Source organism: Lactuca saligna, chromosome 1 (assembly GCF_052625555.1).
Source record: "Lactuca saligna cultivar CGN05327 chromosome 1, ASM5262555v1, whole genome shotgun sequence".
NCBI classification, from domain to species: Eukaryota; Viridiplantae; Streptophyta; class Magnoliopsida; order Asterales; family Asteraceae; genus Lactuca; species Lactuca saligna.
This window is the reverse complement of record NC_136417.1, coordinates 103,508,030-103,515,139: the sequence shown is the minus strand read 5'-3', so window position 1 is coordinate 103,515,139 and position 7,110 is coordinate 103,508,030.

Here is a 7,110-nt window from a genome sequence, read left to right as displayed (position 1 = left end):
CTTCCTCTCGACTCGCTCTTTCTTCTGTGCGTGAAAAAGTTGTACCACATTTTTATCTGGTTTATTATTCTTATTTACTCCCTTACTCTTCCCATACGTGCATGTGCAAGAATCAAATGGTGTGACATGTGTGGGCTGAGTGGATGTGCTTGTGATAGAAACATCAGATTTAGCAAATACATCACCACTTTTAACAAAAACAGCTGGATCAACAGACATTGACACATAGTCATCACAGATCAAAACATCGATTTTAGAAAAAAAGAAGCATTGTTTGAAATAGAACATCAGACAGACTATTATTATCAAAAACACTCTACTCTGATGCATGCTTACCCTAACTTAAAGATGGAAGTAGAAACGTTAGAATCTTTTTCCCTAGCACTACATTCTATCACAGATACGACAGGCTTTCCATACTCAAGAAATAGAACATCAAACAGACTATTATTATCAAACACACTCTACTTTGATGCATGCTTGCCCTAACTTAAAGATGGAAGTAGAAACGTTAGAATATTTTTCCCTAGCACTACTTTCTGTCATAGGTACGACAGGTTTGCCATACTCAAGAAATTTCGCTCTGTCCATCTCTTCCTGGGTCATAGGTTTAGCAGTGTAATTGTGATTAAAAGTAGGATGGACATACTCACACCGTAGACCTACTTGTTTCTTATCTTTCCATCTTAATTTTTTTTCTATCATGGTTTCAACTATTTCACTGGACACATCAAACTTTTTAAAGTGAAAATCAAAATTTTTCAAATTGAATGTTTAATGTGTTGAGTTCCTCAGTCACTATGGCAAGTTGTTTCTTAATGAAATTATAGTTCTCACACTTATTATTGTACTCTTCCTGCAATTTCCTAAAGTCCTTAGTCTTGGCCTATAATTGTTCTTTTAATGGTTGTTGGCCCTTCCCAAGGTTATATCCCTCATATTTCAGGTTCGTGTTCTCTCTACACAGTAATTCAATCTTTCACGTAAAAAATTAATAGTATCAATACAAGTTTGAGAATAGTAATTTTGCCTGGCCTCTTTCTTTTCAAATTTAGGAGAAGTGGACACCATGAAATCAAATTGTAATTCCATCATCTCTGCCTCTTGATCATCTTCAGCTTTGTCTTCATGGATGTCATTGATCGGGACCAAATGAGCATTTTAAGGTCCAGAAATATTTAGGGCCTGAATTTGATCCTCCCATTCAAAAAACTGAGCTACCACTGCTAGATTTGCAGTTTCATTGATCGTAGCAGCTCCCCTGTTGTTTCCCACCAGCACCATCTTCCTTACATTGTTCATTCTTCGATCAGGTTTTGGATAGTCACGAGCAAAATGGCCAGGCTTGTGACAGTTCAAGCATCATAACTTTCCCTTGTTGAAACCAACTTTCTTCCCGCATTCATTCCCGCATTCTATTTTTCTTTGCAAATTTCATGGCTCTAAACACTGCCATAGGGATTTGCCAAGTGATGTCCATCTCCTCCACATCCTCTAGATGGATTTGATCTAAATCAACAAAAGAGATTTGTGGTGGCAATTCACAAGCCACAATCGCATTATTAGAGTTCACCAACCAAGAAGCTAAAGCCAAGTTCTCTTCAGCTTCCTTGGGAGTAGAGGCAGGAGTAAGGGCCTTTGAGGAGGAGGTTGCATATGGATAAGTCACTGATGGAGGAACAACCTGGGATGGTGTTTGTAGAACAACAAAGGATTGATTTTGTGGAGCGGGTGCGGTAAAGGATGAAAAAGCATTGTTGGAGGAGATCCCTAGGTTTGCAGTAGAATAAGAATTCACATGGTTGATTTCTCTTTGTTTGTCATCAAGATCACATGCTTTCATAATGGTCATCATTTCCGAAAGGCTGAGTCTGTTGAGATCTTTAGTTTTCTTGATTACTGAGACATTCATATCCCATGATTTTGGAAGAGTTGAGCAGCTTCTTGTTGATTTCTGATTTTGGCATTGAGATCCCGACTTAACTCATCTCAGTAGTGAGTGTAATAAAACATTGTAGTTGACCTTCCAAAGTTTCGCTCAGAACATGATTGAACATATTTAACTTTTGTCTTAGCATGTCCTGACGACTTTGCTTCATATCTTCTTTCCCTTCATACACTTTGATCAGTGCTTCCCATAAAGACTTTTCTGAATCATACTCACGGAATCCCTAAGCAATCTCTAGAGATAAATCCATTGTTAGAGTTGCAAGGGCCTTCTCTTGTTCTTCAATTTTCTCAAAATCTTCATCGGTGTAGTTTGCAAAGTCCTTGTCAACAATTGTTCCATTTTCGAGTGTAGTCGTGATTCTTATAGGACCCTTTAGAATGCTTCGCCATATTTTGAAGTCCATCTTGATTTACTTTTCCATTTGGTATTTCCATTCTGGGAAACCTTCAGCTGACAACAAGTGTGGGATTCTGGTAGTGGTTCCCATAATCGAGTCCATTTCCTGATGAACTATTAAGTTTTGTGATTCCATTTTTTTTTAATTTTCTGTGATTTTCTTAATTGTCTGAAATTAAGGTTTGTAAGGAAAAGCAACCGTAAACGATTATTTCACGGCCATTCACAGAAAATGGTTCACGGTCAATTAACAATTCACGGTCATCTAGTGTTTCACGGTCCAAAAGTTAACGGTCAATGAATGGTTTTATGCCAATGAATGGATCACGGTCAAATAATATGATCACAGTCAATGAGATGTTAATGGTCAGTGAATATGAGTGGTTCACGACCGTTCATAGAGTTCACAACCATAAACGATTCAACAGATGAAAACCGTAAACACCTAGAAATAGATGAAAACGGATGATTTTGAGCTGATTTTGATTCCTTTGGCCTTGAACTTCACGATCCTATGCAAAAAAACCCAACAACCACTTGAACAAACATGAAAACGAAGAAGATCTACAACCGTAAGCACCAATTGAATGAGTATGACACAGAATTGGCTCTGATACCAATTGTAAGTCCACAAAACAAGATTCCACCAGTGATCAAACGCATAATCCAGTAGTAATCAATTAGCAAAAGGAGTAGAAGCAAAGAAGTTCCAACAATGCACACATTCTATTAGGGCCGTAAACGTCTAGTACACTTGGAAACACATACATGCAAACACACAAGACTACTGTTTGTCTGACACATATGACACTATTTATAGGGGGCAACCAACTGCAAACATATTCATAGCCATACACACGTTCACGGCCATGAACACCCTCACAACTGCAAACACACACAACACCCATTACATAACCAAAATCCTATCAAGACCTATACAGATTGATGCCTAGCCCAAACCAACAAAATATGACATAATAGGGTATGCTCTGGGGAACTCAGTAAGCGCTACCTTACAGTTTGTAGAATTGCTTCAGGTATATCGGAGCCCAAGGGCAAGGGCATAACTTGATCGTGTAGCATTGACTCTCTCGGGCTTTTTTCACGGGACACTATGATGATTGGAATAAAAGTTATATTTGACTTATGTTTTGAAAACAAATATGACTGGATTTTCTTAATATTGGAATTATGTTTGATTATGTTAAAATGAAAAAAAAATCTTTAAAAAATTTGGTTCGTTACACATAACCTGAGCATAATTACCTTGAGAAGTGGTAAATTTTATGAAGGTTAGAACAAACCAGAAAAACAGACGGTTGAGGAAGTTATAGAAGAAATGGTGACTGATAAAGAAACTAAAAAGGTTATGTAAGAAAATTTTTTGAAAAAGATGAAGGTAAAGAAACTCCAAAGCAAGCAAAGTTTATTATTCGAGAGTACAATCTAGTGTCGGGATTACCATCTAGATTGAACAGCAAGAAGCACGAACAAGAGGACGAGGAGATTATGGACATCTTCCGAAAGGTGTAGGTAAACTTGATATTATTAAACAAGTTCCTCATTATGATAAGTTTTTAAAAGATTTATGTGTTTCAAAGAAAAAGATAAAATGTAATGAAACCATAGAATTTGGTGACATATATGCTATTTTACCAAAATGTTTACCTCTGAAGTGCTACTTTCTAATAATTTTCTCGATTCCTTGTAAATTGGGAAGCCTAACTTTTTCATAAGCCATGCTTGATTTAAGTGCTTTAGTTAATGTCCTCCCCTTATTTGTTTTTGAAAAATTAAAATTAGGAACTTTAAAAAAGACCCAATCATCATTCAGTTAGCTGACTACTCAATAGTACACCCAAAATAAGAATTGGAGGATGTTCTTGTCCAAGTGAAAGAACTAATTTTTCTTCGAGATTTTTATGTTCTGAAATCTGGACAATTATTTTAGGAAGGCCATTCATGAAAACTGCAAAAACAAAATTTGATATTTTTAACGGCACATTGTCTATAGAGTTTGATGAGGATATTATCAATTTTAATATAGATGATGTTGATATGCCCACTAATAGCTCATCTATTAATTATTTGCTTACCGATAGTCCTTTGTCTGAGTAATATTGTGAGTTATCTAAGTGTGTTGTGCAAGAGTTATTGTTAAATAGTTATTTATTAGAGGAAACATCAGAAAAACAGCTGAAAACATGCAAGATTGGGGTGGAGAAGAAAATTTTGGAAAGATGATTTCAAAAGGAAAAGATTTAAGAAGCTAAAAAGACATTTACCTGATAAAAATCTAAAAAAATTTCAGTCTTGTGTGTAACTACTAGATCCAAAAATTCCGCTATATCTGAAGGGATCTGGATTTAAATAAAATGACATTGAGCAGAAGAGGAGCCCCATTCATACCAACTAACAATATGGTTGGGCAAATTCAAGCCAACAAATTTAAAAATGGCGGGTTTCAGGGAGGGATCCCACACAGTTTTTATTTTTTGTTTTCAGTTAAGTCGGTTATAGCTCCCAGCAAGCTTGAGCAAATCAGAGGATCTTATAGGTTGCTGAAATTCATATTTTTTTGCCAACAACTTCGTTAAAATCAAATAATTATGCAACCTATTATATATATTCTTTCATTGCCGCAACCTTTTGCTTTTATATGTCTTATTGAGTTGTGCATTCCTCTCTGAGCATTGAGGACAATGCTTCATTTTAAGGTTCGGGAGGGGGTTAGTTAGAAATTTGCATTTTTGTTAAAAAATAATTTAAAATTTTCACTTTCTCAGTTAAATTTTTCGACTTTCACTTCCGCATTTAATTTTCGGTATTGCACTTAGAAAAAAAAAGTCATATAAATTCCAAAAATATTGTAGGTTTATTTTTTGTTTTTTGAATCTAAAAAGCGCCAAAACGATGTAACTTTTAGTTTTTTTCCTGCATAAAAATTAATAGAAAGATTAAAAAAAAATAGAAAACTTACGTGATATGATGACATTATTTGCATTTTATAGCTCTATAAAGATAGAAATGAAATTCCGAAAATGAGAAGATCAATACTGGTAAGTGTATTAATAGTTTCCATAACTAAGGGATTGCAAGATACTGTAAGTCACTAGGCTAATTGTAGAATAAAAAGAATAGTATATCGAAACATTGTGTAAGAAAAAATAAAACAATTTTGGAACAAACTCTTGAAACTTCTGATTACGAACCTGGCTCGATAAGTATCGACTCCACAAAACAGGTACCTATTTGTTGATACACATTACCCTTGAGGGTAACAAAGAGTTGTATATCATATTCACATAGCCAAAAAAATGAAGAAATGAGCAACACTGTCATATTCGAGCTCATAGCAAGTTTTAAGCACTTCATTCAAGGAATTTCAAGAAATACACAAACATGATTGAAGAACTCAAAGCCGAAGGCAAAAGATACAAAACTCAAGTTTCAATCAAGCCAAGAGTCGCCTCATAGGAAAAATTGGCAGCTGACACAACTTAAGAACTGTGATACCTATATTATGCTCTTGAAAAAATGAAAGGATAAGAGCTCAGGGCCCAACGGGAAGACCGCCTACTTAGGCGAAAGCTGATGTGACATGCGAGGTCTCTAAGGATGGGTTAGTCTTGGTTTTTATGAATGAGTTGAAAAGAAGTAAAATCCTTAAATATGTTATTTTTGAGAGCAAGGTAAATTAAGGTATAAAATTTGTGGATGGTTTATTAATTTACATTGATGAACATCTTTCTGACCATAGAAATCTAGGATACATGGAATGTATTGAAATTGTTGTTTCAGAAGAGATCTCAATGGAGTTCCTCGATGAGAAGTCTGATCACATGAAACAAAAAGAAAGAATTTTTTTGTTACTTAAGTTTAAGTTTTAGTTGCCTTAATTTTTATTTTTTTATTCTAGGTTTCTTTTTATGTCATCTTTATCTTTCCATTATGTATATACTGTTTAATATTTTTATTACTTGAGGGGAAGTAAGGTTTAAGCTTGGGGAGATTTGGTAGAAGTCATTTTATGCTTATTTTATTGTAGTTTTTATTAGCATTTTTTATTATATTTTATGTCTTTTCCTATGCATTAGTTTAAATGATGTAGAACTCATATTTTTTTATCAGAATTCTCGTATTGCTCATGTTTTTATGTCATTTTATGATATTTCGAGTGAAGAGGTACCTGGGAAGCAGCTTGGGTGCGTAGTTGGAGATTAATCGAGCTAAAATACTTGATGAAGTAGGAATGTGGGTTAAATTTTTGGAAACTAAAGAATCTGAGTCTGAAATGCATGTTTTATGATTTACACGATCGTGTGTTTGGACATGCTATTTTATTTCATTTTCGCAACTTTTCCAAGCAAAAAATTGAATTTTGGGACTTCAAAGCATTTACACGATCGCGTTTCTGTTGGATTAGTGTCTAAGCCCGTAACCATATTTCGTAAGTACTTGACCCGGTTATGCATGGTCCTTTTGGGTTTCCTTCACCAAAGCAACTTGACTGGAGAAATAAATAGAGAAAGAGGTTATTATGATTTATTAATATGTTATAAGAATAATATATTAAAGGATAAATCATATTTGTTTAATTATTATTGGTTAATAATTAATTAGGAATTAATTTTGTGATCGAGTGTAATTAATTAAACTAGAGGGGTTGAATTGTAATTATGTGATAGTTGCAAAATAGGGCAATGGTTATCCTTCTTATAGGTTGGACAAATTCAAGGGATAATTCATCCTTGAAATCATCT